The following is a 24673-nucleotide window of genomic DNA, read 5'->3' as shown; positions in this document are numbered from 1 at the left end:
ATTTACTGTAATATGGTAAGTCCAGAATTTCCAATTTAGTTGAAGTCGACGCGTCGTAGAACAATGCGGGAAAATGCAATAACACGTTGAAATCAACGCGTCGACGTTTAGAAAATTGACATTCTGGACTCGCCATGATAAATTTAATAGTTGTATGGCACTGTCAAGGCATTCTATTTGAAAATGTTCTTCCACAAAAACAATTGTCAGTAAAAATCAAAAAAGCAAAAGTTGTGTTTTTAAACTCTTACTTTTAATCACCTTAAATATTTATTTGTAAGCAGGAAAAAATTATAAATATTTTGCAAAAACGTATTTTTCAAGTGCAATGTTATTTTAATTTACTTACTAAAAAACAAAAATTTTAATAATTTAAGAAATATTTTTCTAAGGTTATAAATGTTCTAACTTCATACAATTTAGTAAAAACAAATTTTGCTTTGTAAATAAACATGACGAAATCAAGAACGTCATTGTGGTCATATGTCAAATAGCACCTATGTTGGATTCCATGTCACCCTAGCATGTGCCCTTGTAGTTGTGGAATTTCTATTACTAAAATGGGGATACAAATTTCCAATGGCGGCAAGATTAAATCAAGATGCTCTTGAGGTACAATTGCTTATAAAATGCAATTTTGTGTTGAGGTATTATATCATTCAGAAGGCAATTTCAATTTTGCCTGATTATAAGGAATGTTTGAAATGATTTGTAGTTGTTGCGGATTGTACAATAAATCAGTTTTTATAATGTTTATTAAAGTGTACCGGCATCCTAACTTTTTATTTGTTGGTTTAGCTGCCAAGAGGATCTAAGGTTGAAATTTTTTGGAAAAATAAATATAAAAGAAACAAAAGTTGACATATCTTTTTACTTAAACATTTATGTAAATAATTTCAAATTGAACATAATAAGTAAGACACTTATAAAGAGAACGTTTCTTACTAGTGGGAATATTTATGTCCTTTATTGAATATCTCAGTAAAATCGCTTACTAAATCGCTTCATTTCTCTGGCGAGGATTATAACACCCTTCAACAATAAAATAAATCTCGTTCACATAAAAAGCATCCGTCACGTTGGTTGGTTAGCTGCCGCCGTTGCGGTTTTTTCTGTACAGTTTAGTGCTAACACACAAATGCTAAGTTAATGTGCAAGTGGACTAAAGCCGGCTATATTTCTTTATTTAATGTTAGCGCAGTAACGCCTTGATGTCAATTCGTTTCGTTCTTCAGCTGACTCAGCTCAAAAAAATATAAACACATCGGTCATGAAAATTTTCACTTTGTGTTCAATTCTTTATGTAAAATATATATCTGTGTGTTAAAAATATTGCAGAAGTAAAAATTTTACTAAACATTATATTTCAATCATAAATTGAATTCAGGTTGTGTATTTGAAGGAATAACTTTCTTTTTTTGACAAACTTGATAGTTATTGATACAATCAAAGAAAAAATAACTCTTTAATATAATCATATAAGAAAATTTTTCATATCTATTATTGACACAAAAAGTTGGGTCCTAATTTAGAGTAGTTTTGTTATTTGCAAAAATGAAAAACGAGGACCTCATGGGTTTAGTAGTTTAAACAAAAAAACTCATTTCAACAAAATTTTAATTTTTTATTGAGAATGTGCTTGCAATTACTTTTATGTTGAGTGTAGAAACAATGGTAGCAAGACGAGGGTTTTTTAGCTTAACCTCTGGGTCATCATGGAAATCGAGACAATTGCTGGAGTTTAATGGTTTTTTAATCAACACCTACATCACATCCTTGAACATTTTCTATATTATTAATCAAGACCGTAAACTACTCCGAGAGTTTATACACTCACAACAAATGGGTACACATATAAGACATCTAGTGATATAGTCAAATCATTTATTTTTAAATACTTAAACAGTAAAATATAAACTACATTTAGTAAATTATTTATAATTTAAATCAGGTGGAAATCATAATCGAACAACGTTTTATTGTCGTTTTCCAATGTTTTTATTTATTTTTATATTTTTTAAACTCAACACTTATCACAAATATTGAAATTGGCAGATAAAAAAATAATAGCGCAACTGTAAAACAGAAAAAACATTGAACAATATTATTAAATTTTTTTCTATTTCTTTCTTCAAATCTTCTAAAAAACGGAAAATCTTAATTGAAAAGTAAAATTTAAAGGAATCCTTTTTCCATTATTCACTGGTTCTTCCTAAAATTTTATTTCTACTTGTAACCAATTTTGTAATCAAATCTCTCTCCAGGAGCTTCAATTTTTTAAACTAGACTAACAAAAATCACTACATAAGGGTTTTAAATGTCTATGATTAAGAAACTGATTTTGGGTTTTTAGAATTTTAAAGTGGTAGATGAAACTCAGCTAATAATAGTAGAAAAGATATTTTGACAATAATAATTATATATAATAGAATGATATTAGATCTTTGCTTCTCATTTTCTTGCAGTATGTCTCAGTATTTACAAATGTACATATAGGCAAATCACAGACAATACTGGCATATAATTTAATTTTGCAACACTGTGCGACGGCACGTTTTGGATATGAAAATTCGTACTCTAGCAGCACTACAAGCAAAACTTTAATAAGACAATTTTCTCTTATCGTGACCTCTCTGACAAGAAGGGGTACAAATCATATATAAACGTATGTGGCAAGATCCACAATTTTTCACAATGCGTTTGAAATTTTGTTGTTTGAAGTAAATTCTTTGTTCTATATAAAAGAAAACGAACCGCTTTGTTGAAGATGCTTTGTAATTATTATTATAAATCTGTTCAGTTTATTTAACAAATTTTGTAGTTAGTGTAGAAAAATAATTCTATTAAATTAATTTGTGTTGTAATCAAGAATCTGCTATCTCAAATAGTCAAAATAGCTGGGATAGCAGATTCATGGTAAAAATCTATTCTCATAGTTTGATTTATTTGGAATTTATTACTTAGGGGTTTCTGAAGACGCCAATGAAAACTGAAAAGTTAAATTTTTAAATTTGAAACTGGATTTCAAATAGCCTCAAAAATTTTCTAAATAACTTTTTAGATATTTTGGACTTCATTTAAAATCCGAAATTTTGACTTTTTTTAAATCTAACTTTCGATTTGTCCTTAGCAACCTCAAAACCCACAAGTAACATATTCCAAAAAAATAAAATTATGGAAATAGATTTTTGCCATGAACTCCCCTATTCCATCTATTTTAATTATTCCAGATATCGATTTTTTTTATAAAAATAGGCTCGAGCAATATTTTTTCCATGTTAACGTAAGTTATGAAATAGTGTAAAAATAATTTTAAAATTTTTTTCAATAATTCTCTGAAAAAAACATTGTAAATAAATGTTAACATTTTGAAAACTTATCTTGATATTTGAGAAATAATTTTTTATTGCTTTCATAATGGGAAAAATATAATGTTCAGAAATATTACCCTAATTTGTTACACTTCCACTTAATTTGAAGTGCTTGTAATATCATATTTCTCAGGCAAAATACAAAAATTCTATTTTCGCAAGGGGTACGTGTAAGTGTCTGCTTATTGATTTTGCGACGGAATATAATTGATTTCAATTCAAAAACATTTCTAATAAAATGAAATCATACATTAATGTGTTTAGAGCTCTTCTGAAATTCTGATTTATTAGCTAGTTTAATAGGTGATTGGTTATTATCAACGTGAATTGAAAAATATATGCAGTTAATATTTAAATCATTTAAAAAGCTTTAAGCTAAAAAAGTTTATCAGTACCTATTTACTTTAAAAAATTAAATTTTAAAGTTAAATTTTTTTTTTAAAACTAGTATCAAATTTTGGAAAACTAAGTTCTTGCTGGTTACTGGGTGCAAATTACATCTTGATAAAAAATATCGTACCATTGGAGTAAAGGTATCAAAATAATCAACATTTTCACGATATGAGAAGCCCTTTGCTAAAAGTCAACTGTCACTGAGCATCTATCAGCAAAATTATTTTAGTTTCTTTCAGAAGTGTAGTATTAAGATTAAGTGTCAAAATTTTGATTGTGCCAGATTTCGAAATATACAAAAACTGTAAAATTTGTTTGGTTCCTTCATTTTTAGCTATATCAAAACGCAAAATCCCAAATTACTGAATTACGGTTTTCGATTTCAGTCGCCCTTGTTAATCAGTTTCGCCATCTAAATTTTCCGTTAAAGTCCAGACTGACAAGGGAGCAATTTGCCAGTTGTTTAAGTGCCGAGTGTTAAGTGCTCTGTCGTTTATGTTTCGCCATTATTGTTTTATGTTTGCCGCCCCTCAACGCGCTGTATACAACGATTGAAATTAATTCGAGTTTATGACTGACGCATAAAGCTGGCACCGAGTGCTGAGAGAAGATAGGCAACTTATGCAGATACTGTGAGATTCTCATTTAAAAACAAATCATAATTTAAAGAATTCTCTTAGAAATTATAAAAGTACAAGTTTCTATGCTAAAAGTTGAACATACATCTTTAAAAGTATTATTTAATAATTACTAATCCTTCACTTAACCTTTGACTCACATGCTGTAAGAGCAGTACGCTCAAAAAATAGAAACATACACAATAATGCACATTTTATGAAAGAACTAAAGTTAGACGAAATTTTACCTATAGAATTATTTTACTAAACTGTATCTACGAAACAATACTTCAATTTGAAATGTTCATTAAAAAATAAATATTTTTTCATCATAGAGTACTCGATAGAGGAATAGTAATTTATTAATGATTGTAAATTCGATTCAAACTGAAATGCTGAGTTGAATCGAAACAAATGTATTATTAATCAACTTTGAAACTAAACAGAGAGTAAATTGACTAATAAAATTTCTGAAACATATTTAAAAATGAATAAATTTTTTTAACTTTTTACAAAGTTAATTTATTTCTTTAAACTGTAAATTCTTTTAATTTGTATATTTCGTTTTCTTTTTAAGATGAATTAAATTTTGATCATCCTGTTTTTAAATAATATTATTAAAATTTTGCTGGTTTCTCGTTTTCCCTCTTTTAATGTTTTATATGCTTTATTTTATAATAATTTAAAAACGATTTGTAAGCAGTTAATTTTGTCTGATTTTGTTAAAAAAGATAGATATAATTAAAAAAATAGAATAATAGAATTATTTAAATATTTTATTTCTATACGCGTCAGAACTTAGAAATAAGGTGTTCGCATCGTGTTTATAGGTGAAACCTTCTTTACGCGTATATAATGAATTTTAATGAGAAAGTAGAAAATAGGTTCATTTTAATGAAATATGTTAAAGGAAAAGGTTTTAGCAGTTTTTTCGGTTTAAAAAAGTAGTAAAAAATTCAATTTCAACATAATTCAAGATTCGGCGATAACCATGCATATTAAAAAGTTATGATAAAAATGTGGTTAAAATTTGGTCCTGTATTTTTCTATAGAAAAATTATATAGATAAAAGAATAGTGACCCTGCTACACTGGATCTTCTAGTATAAATTCTGATTATCTAATAATGAATATTTAAATTGCTACCTTAAAGTTTCTGAAGGAAGAAGTATTAGCCAATTTTAATCATATCCTAAAGTTTTTACTTAATTTACAACAAATTATTTTTGTGAATTTTCTGGATTATTATCTCGAGTTTAACTATGAACATCATTTACCATTTTTAAATTAGTATTTAAATTTATATTTTAGATGATGCAACTGCAAATATTTCTATATAATCCACTAATTACTTGATTTTCTTAAAACTATTATATTTTTGAAGTCGGTTATAAGTATTCTCAATTTTGGTTAAAATAACACCTCTAAAATAAGAATTAAGATGCATTCTATAGATAAATATTGATTTTAAAAGTCACAAAAAGGAAGATGAGATATTTCTAACACGCGAGCAAACATAAGCTGGTTTTGTTTCGCACCCGCATATCCAGAGTAATATATATACCTTTCAGACCCTTATTGCTGGGGGTAGTTTGTCATGTTAATTTCGCTTTCGCGAATTTGAGGGTAGTCTAGGCTTTTAACGCACTACCGCTGTCCCACGGCTTCTCGCAGCGTCGTGATGCAAATCTGCCTGTCGTCAATGAAAGGGTTAACTGAACTGCCGGCCATTAATATGCTAATAGTTTTCGAGTTTTGAGATTACGCCAGTCTAATGACCCGGAAACGCTTTTTCCGGAAGGGTTCTCTTGTGGTTTGCTGACTCGATATTTTATTGTTTGTCTATTTAATGTTGTTTATATTTATGCACTTTTACAGGTTTTGTGTTTTCTCAAAGCATGGTGAATTTTAACGTAAATGTGTTTGCACCTCATGATTCTCTTGTTTTCATTTTTAGGGTGACACTTTATTATTTGAAACCTTAAAAAACGTACGTTACTCAAAAATAAACATTTTATCATTCACAAGTTAAAACTTTGTGTTTTCTACTTCTACATCATCTACTTCATTGTAGAGTCATTAAAAATTCTAATGGGCAAAAAAATACAATTGAATCTTAATTGTTTTTCAATAATAGCTAAACATTGAGTTAAAAATAAAAGAACCAAAGTGACAATACTGCCACTTTATAGATATTGAAATTTTCTTGGAAAACAATATAATCTTAAAGTGATTAAGTAAAAAGATTTTTATTACCGTTTGTTTCTATCATTAGATATTAATTTATTGTTAAATATGTCAGTTACCATATTTTTTTCCCAAGAAAGCAGAAGTAAAATTAGAAAAAAGTAAGGGAAAAAGTCAAGAACAGTCAGGGAATTTTTTTCTCAATCCTTGTTAGACACTCTGTTTTAATATTATAAGTTAAGCCTTATAATTGTACATTTATAATACAATATCCTTTAAACTGGCAATCACTATACCGTTTAACCCTATTTGTCTTTTCCCATCCCTTGCAGGCTGCCACAAATTTTTTATGGAAATTTACCATAACGAGCTTTACAAAACTATTTTGTTCAGCCCCTATTTTACCTAACGTTATTAAAATTACAAAGACGGTCTTTTGTAATTAAAGATGATTCGAAATAGTAATAATTGAATGGTAAAAAGCAAATAATTGAATTTTTATATAATTGCATTACTATGATGGCTCTCTTAAGGCTGAATATGCCCTACTGATTGGTTTGCCTATCTCTAGCGTGATACACATTCATTCCGGAACCTTAAGACCACACGCTAACCAAAAACCTCCTCGTGGTAGATTTGGATACGGATCTATGATCCTAACTAAAGCTTGCTATTCGTGTCAATCATTCAAAGTCTACCTATGGTGGCTTCGGCCGGGATGATTGAGTTTCTGGACACAGTGTTTAGGAATTTGAAATTCACAGTAGAACTGTTTTACTCAAATTAAATTGTACCTGGGTCCCGGCCGAATAGTGGTTTAGTACAGGCTTTTTTATACGTGACGCGTGCCTTGGGCATTTTAAGTAGGTCGAATGGAGTTCTTTTTCATAGATATTGATTCGACCAAAGCATTGAGCATCAACTCTCCCGCTTCCAAGCGAAAATGATTATAACACGCTAATTTTTAACATTTATGTTGCGGCAAATACTTTTATTTAGTTACTTAGGACGTAAAAAGTGTTGCTCACTTCTCTACGACCTGACGTGCTATCTACCATTACAAACAGAATAATTAAAAGTTTCAATATTTAACAGTTGTATAAATCTTCAAATTAGTAATAGTGTTGCAACTGCATTCTTGTAGCAAATCCATCTTACGAATCAGCATTCGTCTATTGAATGAATAAGCATTCATTCCATTTCAATATAACAAACAATTTATACAATTTAGAAGTAGTGGTAATGAATGGTCTGAAAGGTGGGTAAGGATTCAGCCTCTCTATGGACCTCGCTAGTAATGCCCGAATTCATACGATGTCTGACACTGTAAGCTTTAACAACAGGGCTAAATTTACAATGAATAAAGGATAATAAAGGATGGTGCTCACCCTATAAGGTGAGAGGCGGTACCTTCGAACAAAATAAATTGAAAATGGTTGATTAAAACGATGATGCCTCGGAGTTTGGAGAGACAGGCCCCGTTTTACCGAATATTGGTAAAAGGCCACAATATAATGGAAATAAAAAGATTATTAAAATATTTATTCCGACTCCTGTGACATTCGATTGTACAATCTTTTTCAATCAACATATAATCGCCTTGGAGTAAGTGTGTGAGGCATGTATTGCCTCATTTGCTACCCAGCGTGGCCTCAGCGGCCATGAACTGACCAACCATCCTGAGGTTCGTATTAAAAAGAAATGAACTGGATAACGCACCTAGATTAAGAGGAGGTTCACCTCTAACTAGGATGGACCGATACTAGTTCAGTTGATGCCAAGGTATGAAGGCGCTCGTGACATTATTGAAAAACTTGCCTCCCATTTGCCTAATAAGACAGCTAGCCAAATAAGCACGAAGTGAAGATCTGCAGCCTTCGCGCAATTGCTTCTCAATAATATTAACACTACTAACACCGATGATAGTGCCACTGACAATGGCATTACATCAGGTGATTCTGAGTCCGAATCTCTGGAAACTCTTATGGACAACTCAGGGACAGACGAAAAAAAGATTTTAGACAGAGTGAAAAAACCGGAATATGAAAATGTAAGTTAACTTTAACAAATAAAATATATATTTAGAAAACAAAAGCATATATTATGTAAATATAAATATAATTATTAAAGTTTTGAGGATATTTCGTACAGAATATGTCACGTCACGTAAATATTAAATTGGACACCTTTTTAAAAGAAGGTATAATATCCGATGTGTTGACATAAAAGAAAAAATCTTCCAAATGATTCTGAAAGTGCCGAAGAGTTTTCCAGATATTTAAAGCAAAAAATTGCTTCCGAAAACTTAACTCTGGAAAATATTTATAATGCCGACGAGTCAAGGATATTTTGGAGAGTAATTGTTTTCAGTACTCTGTATCAAAAAATAGAAGAAGAAGTTTCCGGTCGCAAGGAGAAGAAAGATCGTTTAACAGCGCTATTTTGTTCGAACGCTATCGGAAAAAATTGAATTCCTCTTTTTCTGATTGGGAAATCAAATGTTCCAGTATGCTTGAAAAATTTAGTTCCGAAAAAAAAGAAAACGAGCTGTCTGAAATATTAGAGTACCTTGGAGTGATTTACACCACCTTACAACAAAAAATATTAATTTTTCAATCAGATATTTAAGAAAAACCCCATTTTCAGTGATTTGACTAATTTTTTTATATCTTCAAAAGAAATTAATTCACACATGATGATAAAAATAGTTTTGACTCAACTCTGAAAACTGAAGAAGTAACACATTCACAAGCTTATGAAGGTCATATCACAGTTCTACAAATATCTTTGATTTTACTGTACCAACGTTACTCAAAGGAATATTTTAAAAAATTAGATTAACATTAACCAACATTCTGCCAGGTTTACAACTAAGTTGCAATTTTTTTTAAATTGTCGCACATACGATTTAACATTAAAACATATTGACACTATCAATAATAGCTTAGATCATTTTTTCTTTCATAGCAAAACAGCTAAAAGTAATTTAAATTTAAAATTTAATTCACTTCTTACATATTCCAAAACCAAAATGTCAAATATCATTATTGACGATAAGTGTGTCCTTATCCATTTTGATTATTATTTATTTAAGAAAATCAATGAACTTAAGTGATACTTTTCTTCCGATTTTCTACAAGATAGAAGTTCTAATTTAAATATTGATAATCCTTTCAATGCTCAATCAAATTGGTTTGTAAACTTGCCTGATAGTGAGATTCCTAATGAAGTCACTAATGTAATTACATTAGGCAATAATTTTGAATTTGATAATAATAATAACAATAAGATAGATTTAAGCACCACAATAGAATACGTAAAGTCTGCTGAATGTTTCATTAAATCTTATGATTTAAATGATGAAATCTCAAATGTTATTAGAAATAAATTAATTAAAAGTTTGCGTTCATATGATAGTGATAATCCACGTCTAATTAACCACTTGAGCGGCAGTGCGTCAGAATTGGCGTCAGCGTGCAAGTGACAGAAGCGGCAAAAATGCGTAAAAGGCGTCAAAATTTGACTACTATTTTCTCATTCTGTAAGGAGATTTATAATATCACAACAAAGTATTTTTCTTTTTTAAAGTAAATGAGCAGATCTTTAAACAAAAAAATGCTTTTTTAAATATTTCGATTTCGTGAAGAAAAATTGGACTTTTTGTGGTAGAAATTGAAACGCCACTAATATCAAACTATTAAATATTGTTAGCTTTGATCCTTGAAAACTTATTTAAATATTTTAAAAAACATTTTTTTTGCTTACAGGTCTGTTCTTTCACTTTAAGAAAGAAAAATACTTTGTTGTGATATTATAAATCTCCTTACAGAATGAGAAAATAGTAGTCAAATTTTGACGCCTTTTTCGCATTTTTGCCGCTTCTGTCACTTGCACGCTGACGCCAATTCTGACGCCCTGCCGCTCAAGTGGTTAATGTAGGAGACATAATTTTTTCAAAGAAACTTAATGAGACTAGAATATTTCCCAAAAATCATAATAATATTATAGTCACAAGCACAGACAAGAGTAATGTCACGGTAGCCTTGAATAGAACAGAGTACACTCGAAAACTCGAAACATTACTTTCTGAAAAAAACATATAATATTATAAAACGTGACCCACTTTCTACATTAAAAAACAGTTTACAAAATTTTAAAAAAATTTGAATAATAATGGTTTCCTTTATAGAAAATTAAGAGATATAGAGCTTACACAAACAAATACAAATTTCTTAAAAATTTATAGTCTACAAAAAAATATATCCTGACTCGGAGTGGTCGACTATTTCATCGTTTTATTACCAACTATAAGGACATATCTCTGGAACCTTTAGCTTTCATGTCCCTTGCATATATTTCGATAATTTCAATAACTTTTTACTTTATTTTGTTGGAAATATTAAAGCTTGATAAGATGAATCAGTTCCAAAAGGTTTAACATTAATTTATTAAATAGATCAATAATTATTCCGATTTGAGTGCCCGATTTTTTACAACATCTACTTGTCCCTAACCATACTTTCGGATGGGTTAAACGATAAAACTTTGTAATGAATAAGAATTACTAATTATAAGACGCATCTTTTTAAAGTTAATTAAACAGTGAACACTTTTCCGTATAAAAATTAAAAATTTGATAATTGTTAAAAAAGTTATAAGCTTTTAAAAGTTGTCCCTCACTTTTAACCTTTTTGATCGCAATCGACATATTTATTAATTTTCATTAAGAAGACAAATGACACATCAAAATGACTTACGAGAAATAAAAGTTCAAATTATTAGAATTATTTTAAGACATAGTAAATTGATGTGCCTCGTGTCTTCAAAAAACTGTTGTAATTTAAATAACAGAAAACACGTGCGTACAAAATTTTAAAACGACCGTAATTCAAATGATACTCCACGAAAATCAAATAAAAGTATTTTAAAAGTACTTGCAAATATTTTTGCATGTGCCATTTAATTTCCCGTGAATGTGCTTCAAGAAAAAATACTTTATTGCAAAGATAATGTAAAAATATTTGTCAATATTACGGTCTACCGTAATCGACCAAAAGTTTTTAGAAAAAAAATTGTTTAGTATGAAGTTGTCGATTCTCATTTTTTTTATAGAAACTGTTAATAAATAAAACTGAAGGTTAAGTTTCAATGTTTATTTCGATTTTTTTACACAAAATAAATTATCCAAAAAAATTAATTCTGAAAAAAATAAGATATAATAAAAAAGAAAAATAGAAAAAAATGAATAGAAATTTAAAAGTTTATGAGTGTTAAATTTAAATAAAATGTATCTGGAAATGTCAAGGTAAACTTTATACATTATAATTTCATATTTTTACAATTCAGTTTAATTAAAATCTATTTTTAAAATAAAAACTATTTTATTTTTTTAGTAATTCAAACAAAAAATAAAAGAAAAGTAATATTAATGACTAGTAATAATATAATAAATATAAAAGTAATATATTATATAATAATATAATTATTAATATAAATTAAAACCCCTTAGTTAATTACTTTCAACTGTTTTCGATTCTAAAAAACAAACACCTGTTAAATATTTTTTTGTTGCACGTTAAAAATAATTCGCAATTTTAAGTAGTTTATAACTTTTTGAAGACGAATCACTTTGTCTGTCCACTTGCATATTTTGAAAGCTTATTTTTTAAAGTTTATATAGACAGAGTTTCAGTACTGTGCTAAAAAAATTAACAAAGTTTTTCTCATTGAAAAATTAAAGGTTCTGGAGATATGCCCATAATTGTACTTCTTAAAGTTAGAATTAATTAAATAAATTAGATGATGATTAAAGCGATTAAAAATCAAAGAAAAATTAAATTTCCTGCCTGTTTAAATACATTAAACACTTTCAAACGATAATATTCATGATGATAATGACAATGAATTATTGAATACAAAATACTTTTCTGTATTTTTCCATTGGCATTTATTTTAATAAATTTCAAAAACTTTTATTTTTATAAATTAAGAAAAATATTTTTTTATTTTTTCTATATATTAAAAAACACGGAGAAAAATGGAAAAATGATTTATGCAGTCAGTGTAGTACTCTTTTATAGAATAATATGTGACAGGTACACACTATAGTATTAGAAGTTTCATAGCTGAACACTTTGGGACTCAACACAAGTTATCCCATTCATCAGCTTAAACAAGACTGTTTATGGTGGATTCCACGTCAGTTCAACACACTTATTTTCATGACTTGTTGGGATTTGTCTGTACCTTTGTGAATTCATTACTTTTATAGTGATAAACAACTCCACCAAATATTTTTTCAAAATTTTAAAAATTACCAAAAATATGGCACTTTCAAAATTTTTGTCTTTTTTTTAAAGTGCTATAACTTTAGTTCTAATTAACCGATTATGGTTATGGTGGTCCCTGCAATTAAAGACATACATTTTATATCCCACCTAATACGTTTTCCCGCATAGGACGCATTCTTAGAGCGGTCCCTACAGAATCGTATTAACCAAGTTCTACTGTATCTCAAAATCGGTGTTTTTTATTTTTTCGTAACTTATCCGAATCGAAAGCTTAACTTTTTCATATGAGCCATGTAAAAATCAGAGTGGGACCATGGAACTTTTTGAAGAAATTAATTATAAATCATCATTTTCTATGTAAAATATTGATAAATTATTATTTTCCTCAAAAATTCTCATGGTCCTACTCTGATTTTTACATGGCTCATAGAAAAAAGGTCACTAGCTTATAGCCCGTGAAACCCCCTTTAAAAATCACTATTCATACTTTAAATTTGATTAATTTTACTTATCAATACATTTAATCGAAAAAAAAATATTTTCAAAAAAATCAAAATTTTGAAACTCCATAACTCAAAAAATATTTTATCAAATTCAAAAAAAATTAATATGTACACTTTTACTAACAATAGTAACATTTTAGCAAAGTTTAGAGAAAATTCATTGTTTTACCTGGGCAGTTGAGGAATTTGGCCCCATATGTTCCTAATTTGTGGTTACGTTTTATTTTTTTACTCCGAATCCCTTTGAGATCCCAAAATTAAACTTACAGGACATGTAAAGCACATTTGCCCTAACATTTAGTAAAATTTTGAAAAAATCAAAGATAATGTTTTTTCAAAAACGGATTTTTAATTTTTCAAAATTAAAAAAAAAAATTTTTTGAATTTTTTTCTATATTAATTTTAACTTAAAATATACTTAAACTCAAAGAAATCCTTTTTTTAAAATCTAAAATCGGTTAATTAGAACCAAAGTTATAGCACTTTAAAAAAAAAGACAAAAATTTTGAAAATGCCGTATTTTCGGTAATTTTCAAAATTCTGAAAAAATATTTGGTGGAGTTGTTTATCACTATAAAAGTAATGAATTTACAAAATTACAGCCAAATCCCAACAAGTCATGAAAATAAGTGTGTTGAACTGACGTGGAATCCACCTTATATAGTCTAAGAGGGAATAAGAGTATAAGAAATTGGAATGAGAAATTACTTTCTCATGTAATTGTTAAAAGAACGCGGCAGTGTACAAAACACAAGTCAATAATAGAAGCGAATATTGAACAAATAGTACTCAGTCCAGTTCTTTCGAAAAATGAACGCCGTGCACATAAAGTAGATACCTACTCCAAAACCACAAGTTATTCTCTCTCTCTCACACTAATGGTCGTTCACTTATCTTACCGTTTCACTTACTCTTACTACTCTCAACTATTCTGCAGTGCAGTTAAGTTCATTAAATTATTAAATATTGCTGTGAGAATAATTAATTATACATTTCATTCAAGGTCAATTCACTATTTTGTACACGAAAAAAAAGAATAATCAAATTTACCATGAGGACTGTCAAACTTAAAAAAGGTTTCAATGTTATTAAGAAAAAATTAATGTTTTTTATTTATTTATTATTAAATTCTAATAACCGTATCAAATTTAAACTAGTTGACAATATTATTTATTCAATATTATGAATATTGTTGACATCCATACTTACATTAATTACAAAGTAAAATCCACGCATGATCTAATTTATTTTATTGGTAAGGGATGTTTCTTAAATAGGAAATTTCCCCCATCGATTGCGTAGCCGAGAGGCTTAATGTAAAAGCGTGCGATTTATAATTAAGCGTATATTTAGTTGTATGGTTAGGTAGGTGTTCAATCCCGTATGATTGTAAGATTTTCCGATGCATTTAGTTGTTAATTGAAAGTATGAAGATGTGGGAAGAATAAAACTTGTGAATTAATGAATATGAATATATAAAGAGTGCATTTAACATATTTTTCTTTGTTTAATGATTGGTTATTGTTTTTTTATATAAAATTGACGAAGTAAATAAAAGGAAACACTCGTTTCGCGTCGCGTCGGCACTTTTTTGCACCTTATTATGAGAAATATCGTTCGTAACTAGTGCGAGCAGTTGTCAATATTTAAACGAGCACTTTTTTTGAAACAAACAAAAGTGCTCGTTCAAAAATTGGCAACTGCTCGCACTCGTTACGAAATATACTATTACTGGACTGAGTCCTGCTTTTTCAATATTGACTCCCAGTTTTTCAAACTCCATTTCTCTCCGTGAAGAAACAAATAATAATTTAATTTTAACAAAACAAATATTTTTTCTTCATACCTCGGTCGAAAGTACGTATTTCCCGCTGCGATTTCGCAGCAGAAAGTTAAACATTTGTGCTTTGGCTGATTTTCATACCCAACCTCTATTACAGCGGGAGTAAAAGAATTCTCTGTCGGTAAAAACACCACTGTCGGTAAATAAGAAAATTTCGAGTTCAATGACAATTTAACGAGTAATTGTTATCGCAATATAAAATGAGAAAAAAAATTATCAAGAAAACTTTTTATACTTTATAAATTTATTATCCACAAGCTCTGAATATTGAAATGAACGAAATCTTTTGCTGATATAATTATTTTCAAAAATTATTTTAATAAACATTAAAAACAAAAATAAAATAATTAATAATTTTGTAATTTCTTTTTTAATACGTACCAAAATGTTATTATAAAATTGTAATAATTTGAAGAAATAATGAAAGTGTTTTCATTAGAATGTTTAGAATTTTAGAAACATAGAATTAATTTTGTACCACCAGAAAAATTCTTTTGAAAATATAATATTAATTTATCTTTCACATTTTTTTTCGTGCCTCCCCCCGACCAGAAGCACTCGCTTCGCTCGTGCATCAAATGTCGGGGCAGGCGAATATTGTTTGCAAGAGAGAGACAGAGAAAAAACCAGAGCTTCACGAGTGTCCGCTAGAGGCGTTGAAGCGAGGAGCAAAAGTAAAAAAAGATGGCCGGCTGTCAAATGAAACTCGATTGCAATTTTCTTAAAAAATAAATTACCCAGCGTACTTTCGACCGCATATAAAGAAAAATAGTATACATTACACGGGCAGAAATTCGAAAGCCCTAAACTACGCGATAATGCCCTCGGCTTCGCCTCGGGCATCATTTCGCGCAGTGCAGGAATTTCGAACTTTCTGCCCTTATAATGTAATATACTATTTAAACAAGATAAAAGTGAAATGTTATTGATAGTATTAAATTTAATTACACTTACTCGTTGAGTACTGGTGAATGTGATCTTCTTGCTTGTGCATTTTTTTCCTTTGGATTTTTTTTCTTGAACCTAACAATTTTGTTTAATTGTAAGTTAAATGTATTGTTTTTTTGGTATAAAACATAATTTACACACATATCTCATACTTTTAAATCTTGTAATATAATTTAATCACTTCTTTTTAAAAAATGTTAAATTTAAAATTAATGAAAATCATTAAAAAAAAAAATTGGACAAGTGCGAGTTGTACTCGCACTGCAATGGCGGGTTCCGTACACAAATATTAAAACAATACTTGCAACATTTATCGGTAATTGGTAGAATTAAAATGAACAATTAAAAAAATATATTAAAATCATTTAATAAAAAAGAATAACTAAAAAAATTAAAGTATTGTATATATCTAATATTGTAAACAATAATAAGCAGAATAACTATAAGTGTGAAGTCAATGAGCTCAAATCAAAATAATCGAGATAAGTTCACTCTTTCAGTTTTCTTAATAGAGGAAAATATGTATTGCTTAGAAATTATATATCTTCTTTCTTATTGATCGTGTTAACATTAAATTTAATATATAACATTTCAGAAATTAATCGTTCTTTATAATTTGATTCCAAATCTACAATTTTTACTTCATCAAAATTGAAAGAATGATTGAGTGTAGTTTGATGTTCATTAACTACAGATTCAATTTTTTTGTTTTTATGTTCTTTGATTCTTTTTCCAAACTACGTTTTGATTCACCGATGTAAGTGGCGGAACAATTATTACAGTTAAATTTGTAAACGATACCAGTTTGGTTCCATTTGTTGGTTGAATCCTTGCCTAATTTAACAACTGAAGTTAAAGACTTATTAACCATTGAAATTGACAATAAATTATAATCTTTTAAAATCTTTGACAATTGTGAATAATTATTATTAAATGGAATGCAAATTTTTGGAATACGACTATAGATAAATGATTTATTAAGATTTTGATTATTGTTCAATGTAGATTTTTGTTTAAACAATCTAATTTTTTTTTTTTTTTTTTTTTTTTTTTTATGTTTATTGATAAAGTCCAATGGATAATCATTCTTAAGTAGAATTTGGAACACCTTTTCGATATTACATTTGTGAAAAGATTCATGTGACAATAAGATAGCTCTATCCAGAGGATGTGGGACTTAGCAGATTCGAAGAAAATGTTTTAGAACAGGTCGATCTGATCCCAATAATACTGGATAGTATGTGGCGTGCTTGCAAAAAGCAAAAAAACATTAGCAAGGATGTTAAGGATGGAATGGTGGCAATGGAGAAGGTGCACGAGGTGCTTTGCAGAAACCTGCGATTTATACCTAAGCCCTTCATTAGCCCAAGCAAACCAAGGTCGAATCCTGAAACTCCTAGATCGATGTCGCACGCCACATCCAGCGAGAGCAAGTCCATCGACCCAAGGAAGCGCCCTAGAGAGTTTGAAGGTCCGGAGACTGATTCTTCTGTGACCACTCCCAAGGATAAGAGGGTTAAGAGCAAGGAGACCAAGGCAAACCCTACTGTTATGGAGACGGAGGTGAGTAAGGCTGCTTCGGCCAGGGTTGCTTCTTATTCGGAGGCAACTGTGGCAAATAAGCCTGAAAACGAAAAAGACTTTGAAACTGTCTCCAATAGGAAACGGGAGGCCCGTAAGAAAAAGGCCTTGAAGAAAGCGGAGGAGAGGGAGCGACTTCAGAAGCGCCCCCCCAAAATTAGAACAACGGAGGCAATAAAAATTGTGGCCCGGAATCCAGAGACCTACCATGATCTCATAAAACTGGCAACAACTTCGGTAAAGCCAGAGGAAACTGGAACAGAGATTGTGAAAATTAGGAGAACTCTTAAAAAAGAGGTTCTTGTTATTGTGAAAAAGGGGGGTGAAACTTCAAAGTTCGCTCAGAATCTTACCTCCGTTCTTCTGGACAAGGCCGAGGTTACGGCTCTTGTCAGTAAAAAGACCCTCGAAATTCGGGATCTTGTCGAAACAACTTTAGAGGAGGACGTTTTAACCGTCTTAAAGCAGAAGTTGCAAAAGCCCGAATTAGAGGTGACTTGCCGACTTCTGACACGTTTTGGTGGTACGAAAGTGGCACTAGTACGCTTGAATGAAACGGACAGCGAGAGTCTGCTTAAGCTGGGCAAAGTGCGTATTGGCTGGATAAATGCATCCATCCGAACGCACTTAGAAGTGACAAGATGTCAAAAGTGCCTAGCCTATGGACACGTGACCCGAATTTGCAAGGGCCCCGACAGAACAAAAAACTGTCGGAGATGCGGCGAAGCGGGACACTTCTCCAAAAAGTGTACTAATGACAAGCCAAAGTGCATAACGTGTACAGATTTGGGAAAAACGGAAGTCAACCATATCCCTGGAAGAATTTCCTGCCCGGTTTACAAGGAGGAACTGGAGAAACTTAAAAGGGCAAATCCTTAAAGCTCCTTCAAGTCAACCTGCATACAAGTAAGGATGCACAGGTGCTCCTGATGCAAACAGCTAGGGAAAATGAGGTGGATATCCTGTTCTGCAGTGAGCAGTATCAAGGAAGCGACCTCGCACCTTGGTATCAGGATAAGGCGAAGAGAGCCGCCATCAAGCTGTGCAACCCAGAATTGCGGGTTGACAAGTTCTTGGAGACAAGCAGCGGGTTTGTGTGGATAGAGGTGGCTAACATACGTATGTATAGCTGCTACTTCTCACCCAACGACCCGCTGACCACCTTCGAAGCCAATATAGAAGACCTAGAATCGAGCCTCATAGAATCCAAGCTGGATGTCATCATCACTGGCGATTTTAATGCAAAGTCGCCAGAGTGGGGTGAGACGAGGCTCGACAAGAGAGGAATTCTGATTGGAGAAATGATCTCCAAGAACGATTTATTAGTTGTAAACCGGGGAAAAACATGGACGTTTAGACGAGGTGCGATCGGATCGATAATAGATCTAACGATAGCATCGTCTAATATATTTAGCCGCATAAGCGACTGGCGGGTCTCTGAGGAATATACAGCAAGTGACCACCAGTACATTGAGTTCTCAGTCTCAATGGGAGACACACGAGGAGGAAAGAGACAGGAAGCTCCTAGTCGCAAAACCTTCTCGTGGAACATTAAGAAACTCGACAAGGAGAAGTTCAGCCGGTCCCTAAAAGAATCTATCTTAATTGAGGATTCTGGTTGGGTGAGGAGGCCGAAAAGTCTAAATGGAGAGGTGCGAGCGGTGCGAAATATAATCGTCACCGCTTGCAATGCGTCGATGCCACGTCGCAAAGGCGCCTTTCCAAGGAAAAAATCCTTGCACTGGTGGTCAGAAAAACTGTCCTCCTTGAGAAAGGAATGCCTCAAAGCAAGAAGGACATATACCCGTTCTAAGGGAGATCCCTTGCTGAAAGAGGCTTTCAAGGAGGCGAAAAAGGACCTCAAGAAAGAGATCCGCAAGTCGCGACGCCATAGCTGGAAGGACCTAATCGAGGAGGTCGATAAGGACCCATGGGGTCTGGCTTTTAAAATCGTAACTAAGAAATTAGTGACGAGGCAAAAGACCCCCGGCCTGGACAATCCCGATTGGGTCAGAAAGATAATAAGTTCTTTGTTTCCTCCTGCAGAACCATACCTTAGAAGGGACTGGAGTTTTTGCAAAGTCGAAGAGGAAGAACTCTTCACACTTAGTGAACTGAAAAAAGCAGGCAAAAGATTAAAAACAGGCAAGGCGCCTGGAATCGATGGGATAAGTAACGAGATCCTAAAGTTGGTAATCGACACTTCACCCCAGATTCTGCTTCGATGCTTCAATCTTTGCCTTGAGAGAGGAGAGTTCTTCCGCGACTGGAAGCGACAGAGGTTAGTCCTCCTAAGGAAAGGTGAAAAACCTCTAGATAAGGTTTCATCGTACAGGCCTATATGCCTGCTAGATACGATGGGTAAACTTCTAGAGGATATGGTTCTCCAGAGAATGCAGGGCCACTTGACCGAAGAGAATCGTCTATCCGATTACCAATTTGGTTTCCGTAAAGGCAAGTCCACAGTTGATGCCATCCAGGCAGTTGTGGACATAGCCAAAGCAGGAAAAAACAAATTGGGACCTGGGAAAAAGAAGAGCTTCTGCGCGTTGGTAGCAATTGACATACGCAACGCGTTTAATTCCGCAAGATGGAAAGATCTCATCGAGTCGATGGAAAAGAAAAACATGCCGCCCTACTTGTTGCGGATAATGGATAATTATCTTAGCGACAGGTGGGTTATATATGAGGGAGACACCTGCACTCTCAGGGAAGAGATGCAGCGTGGGGCTCCTCAAGGCTCGAGGGTGGGTCCATTTGTATGGAATGTATCTTACGATGATTTTCTGCGAATGGATCTGCCCGAAGGTGCGATGATCATCGGCTTTGCGGACGACGCGTTGTTCGTGTGCACTGCCGAGAGTGAGGAGGTTCTTGGGACATTGGTGAACGAATGTCTGCGACTAGCAAAAAGCTGGCTGGATACCAGAGGTCTTGAAATGGCCCTGGAAAAGACCGAGGCACTGCTAGTCACAGACAGACGTGGTTATGAGCTCCCACGAATCGTGATAGACGGATTCGAGGTCAAGTGGAGTAAACAAATTAAATACCTTGGTGTGGAGTTGGATGGAAGGTTAAACTTCCACCACCACATGGCTACGGCGTCGAATAAGGCGATCGAGTGTGCGGCTAATCTTTCACGGTTAATGCCAAATGTTGGCGGACCCCGTGAACAAAAAAGAAGACTGGTGGCGAGTGTCGCCCACGCTAAAATGCTCTATGCAGCACCAGCGTGGGCCCCATCCCTGAGGAGTAAAAGATGTGTTACCATCTGTGAAAAGATACTGTCGGCGCAGAGATCGATAACAACGCGTATCATCTCTGCATATAAGACGGTATCTACGAGTGCTGTGCAGGTCCTTGCAAGTGTCCCGCCAGCAGATCTCTTGGCGAGGGAAAGGGAAGAAATGTTTCTCTTTTCTAAAGAAAGCAGTTCCTGGGATGAGGAATTAAGACCAAGCAAGGGCCTGATCCGCAAAGAAGCGAGGCACAGGCTCATAGAAAGATGGCAGGAAAGATGGGATGGTGAGGGAAAAGGTCGATGGACCTATCGCCTTATCCCGGCACTCGCCACCTGGATAAATAGGAAACACGGTCAGGTTTCCTATTATTTGACTCAGGCGCTCACAGGTCACGGGTGTTTTAACTCGTACCTGTGTCGCTTTAAATTACGCGAGAACGAGGTGTGTGCATATTGCCAGTTCCCTGAGGACAACGCGGAGCACACCCTCTTCTCATGCAAAAAATGGGACTTGGAGAGGCGGGCCATGTTCGAAGGTGTAAACAGTCAAGTTACACCGGAGAATATGGTATCGCTGATGACCCAGTCGGAAGAGAATTGGCGGCAAGTCGAGAACTTCATAATCTCGGTTATGTCGAGGAAGAATCTCGACGGCCGCCAAAAAGCGTAATTTAAACAGCTTTTAATTTGTTTGTTTGTTTTTTATTAATTTATTTTGTGATTTATTTGTCCCTATACATTTTTTTTAATTTGTTTTGTTTTTTTTATTCATCTTTGTACAATTTTATGTTTTCAATATTTTATACGCGTTTATTTTTATTTTTTTTATATATCCGTTTATAATTTTATCTTTTGACTTTTTAAACTTCTTAAAATTTTTGTTTTTTATTGTTGTTGTGCTGTTAATTCCGCTTTTATATTGAAATAGTTTTAAATTTTTTAACTATTGACGCAGGAGAACCGCAGAGAAAAGCAGAAAGTCGCATTAGCGACAGAGTTGGAGCGCCACCCTCGAAGGCTAAAGTCTTACGACAGTTCCGAGGGAGGGTAAAGGGCTCCAGAAGAAGGGTTACGGGTTTTAGTGGGTCGGGCTGGCAGTAGGTCGCCAGTTTATTAAATTTACTATTTTATATATTTATTTTTCAATTTTTTTTTATTTCCTTTTGTTTTATCACACCAACCCCACATAACCTTGGAGTGCGGAGTCCAAGGTATCTGTAGGCAGATTTCCCAAAATTCCCTAAGCAAAAAAAAAAAAAAAAAAAAAAAAAAGATAGCTCTATCCAACAAATTATAAACAATGTTCTTTTTTTGTTGGATTGGATGGCCTGAAAAGTAATTAATAACTCTATTAGAAGATGATGGTTTTTGGAACCAATTAGTAATGAGTTTTTCATTGTCTTTAATCAAAGTCATATCGAGACACTTAATAATATGTCGTCCACATATCTAAAATAGAAAACAGGAATTTTGTATTAACTTAATTTATTTGAGTTTTTTGTGAAAATCTTATATTTGTAAAAATTTTAATTTTAAAAAATAATTTTTATTGTTTAATAAAGTGGCCTGATGATGGTGTCAAACCAAGTCACCGAAACGTTGCACAACTAATGTAACATTGTTTCATTTATTACTCTTCCGATAATCGAATAAAAAAGGATTTACAAACTTCAACAACGGAAGAAAAAAATCATCTATATATTAAAATTTTTTTTTTAAATTAAAAAAAATTTTTTTAAATTTTTTTTCAAAAAGTTTCTTAAATAAAATTCTTGTCGTCAGACTGTAATAATACACTAGGATACCAATTTTCAGCTCATTAGGTCAAATAATGTAATAGTTAGGGAAAAAAAATTTAAAAAAAATTTTTTTTAGTTTTTTCTTGACATCGCTATGGCCATCATTACATATTGAGTTCTCTATATTTTTCCTGTAATATTCTAGTAAAAATACACCAGCATGCAAAATTTCAGCTCTCCATGTCGAATAGTTTAGAAGTTAAGGGGGGGAATGGTCACTTTTTATGCATTTTTGGCCAAAAATCTTGTTATTTCCTTGACAACGCTATGCCCATCACGTCCAATCACATTCGCTATATTTTTCCTGTAATCTACGAGTGAAAATACATATCTGGACCAAATTTGAGGTCTTTAGGTCAAATAGTTTAGCCGCTAGGGGGGGACACGATTTGGCTACGGACACAAGAGTCTCACCAATAGGGTTCCGCCGTTACACCGTAGGTGTACGGAATCCTAAAAAGGAAAAATATATCTCTGTATTATTTAAAAATTAATAAAAATTGTTTATAGCTACAAAACAAGAAAATATTTGTTTAAATAAAGTATTGAAATTGAAAATTTAATTAAAATATATTTAACACTTGTTAAGTTTTTTAACATTTTTTTAATGATCTTTTTAGTTGGTCAGTAGGCATTGAACTGAAGCAAAGTGGGTGCCCTTTTGTATGAGAGGGATAACCTCTTCCAATATGCCTCTTCTTGTCGACAAATTTAGACGAATCTTGATCCAGGCTAAGATCGATGATTCTCTTCTTTTTCTTTTCATAATCCTAAAAAATTCTAAATTTTTATAATTTTGATCGCAGTCCAATAATATGGTTTTCGTAATTATTTCAAAAAGTTATCACATATCCGAATAGAACTATAATATAGACTATTGAAATAATTAAGAAAAATATTTTCTCCGTGTATACTATAAATTATGTATTTCGTATGAAGAGTCTCATGCAATTGGAGATTCACAAATAATTCGTACTGATAAAAATAAAACTATATTTTCTCTAAAAATATAAATTTTTTAATTTAAAATATTTAGATATAATAAATATAAATATTTAGTCTTTTGGAGCATTTAAATGGGTAACTGCATAATTGGTTTTGAAATTATTCAGACCCCAAATTATTGGTAAGATGATTGTTATGTATAGGGTTGTATTACTAGTAACTTGTTAGAAATTGTAAATGAATAATTTAAATAGTTCTTCTCCCTCCCTCTTTCTTTATCACTCCATATTAAATAAATATTTTCTTGCAGCAGAGTCAGGATTTTCTAAGGGCTTTCTAGTATATTGACGCATGTCCAGAATTAATATCTTCAACAATATTTATATTTACAGAATCTGCAAGATACTCCTATCATAATTATAGGGTATCTTGAATATCGTTATGCTGTAAGGGAAATATTGGAATTCATTAAATCAGTACCACCAAAAGTACCATGTCATTTCATGCCTATAGCTAAGTAATGATCTGTATTCATTACTTAACACACAAAGCTCATCAGACGTATGACATGACTTGACCATTTAAACGAACAATAACCGCTGTAAACCCTTGAATTTAATCAAACTAATAATTAGCAATTCTATATGCCAAATCATTCAGCACATATTTATCTCTATTAATTAACTATTGTCATTCATAATATACTATATTATTATAATGACTGTCAATAATATTTTATGTTCTTTATTTACTACAAACATTATGCTAAATGCAGACATGTAATCTGTTATATATATAAAGAAGAGAAGCACGTAACAAAGGGGAATGTTTAGAGTGTGGGGAGTTGTAGTTGAAATCGGAAATGTATGGAGCCACCATGCGGATACTGTAATTAAAATCTGACATAGCTAGTCCCGTGAAATAACCATTGATAATCGTATACCTACAGACAACCC

Source organism: Leptopilina heterotoma, unplaced genomic scaffold, assembly GCF_015476425.1.
Source record: "Leptopilina heterotoma isolate Lh14 unplaced genomic scaffold, ASM1547642v1 Lhet_47, whole genome shotgun sequence".
Lineage (NCBI taxonomy): Eukaryota > Metazoa > Arthropoda > Insecta > Hymenoptera > Figitidae > Leptopilina > Leptopilina heterotoma.
Note: the sequence above shows the minus strand (reverse complement) of the source record.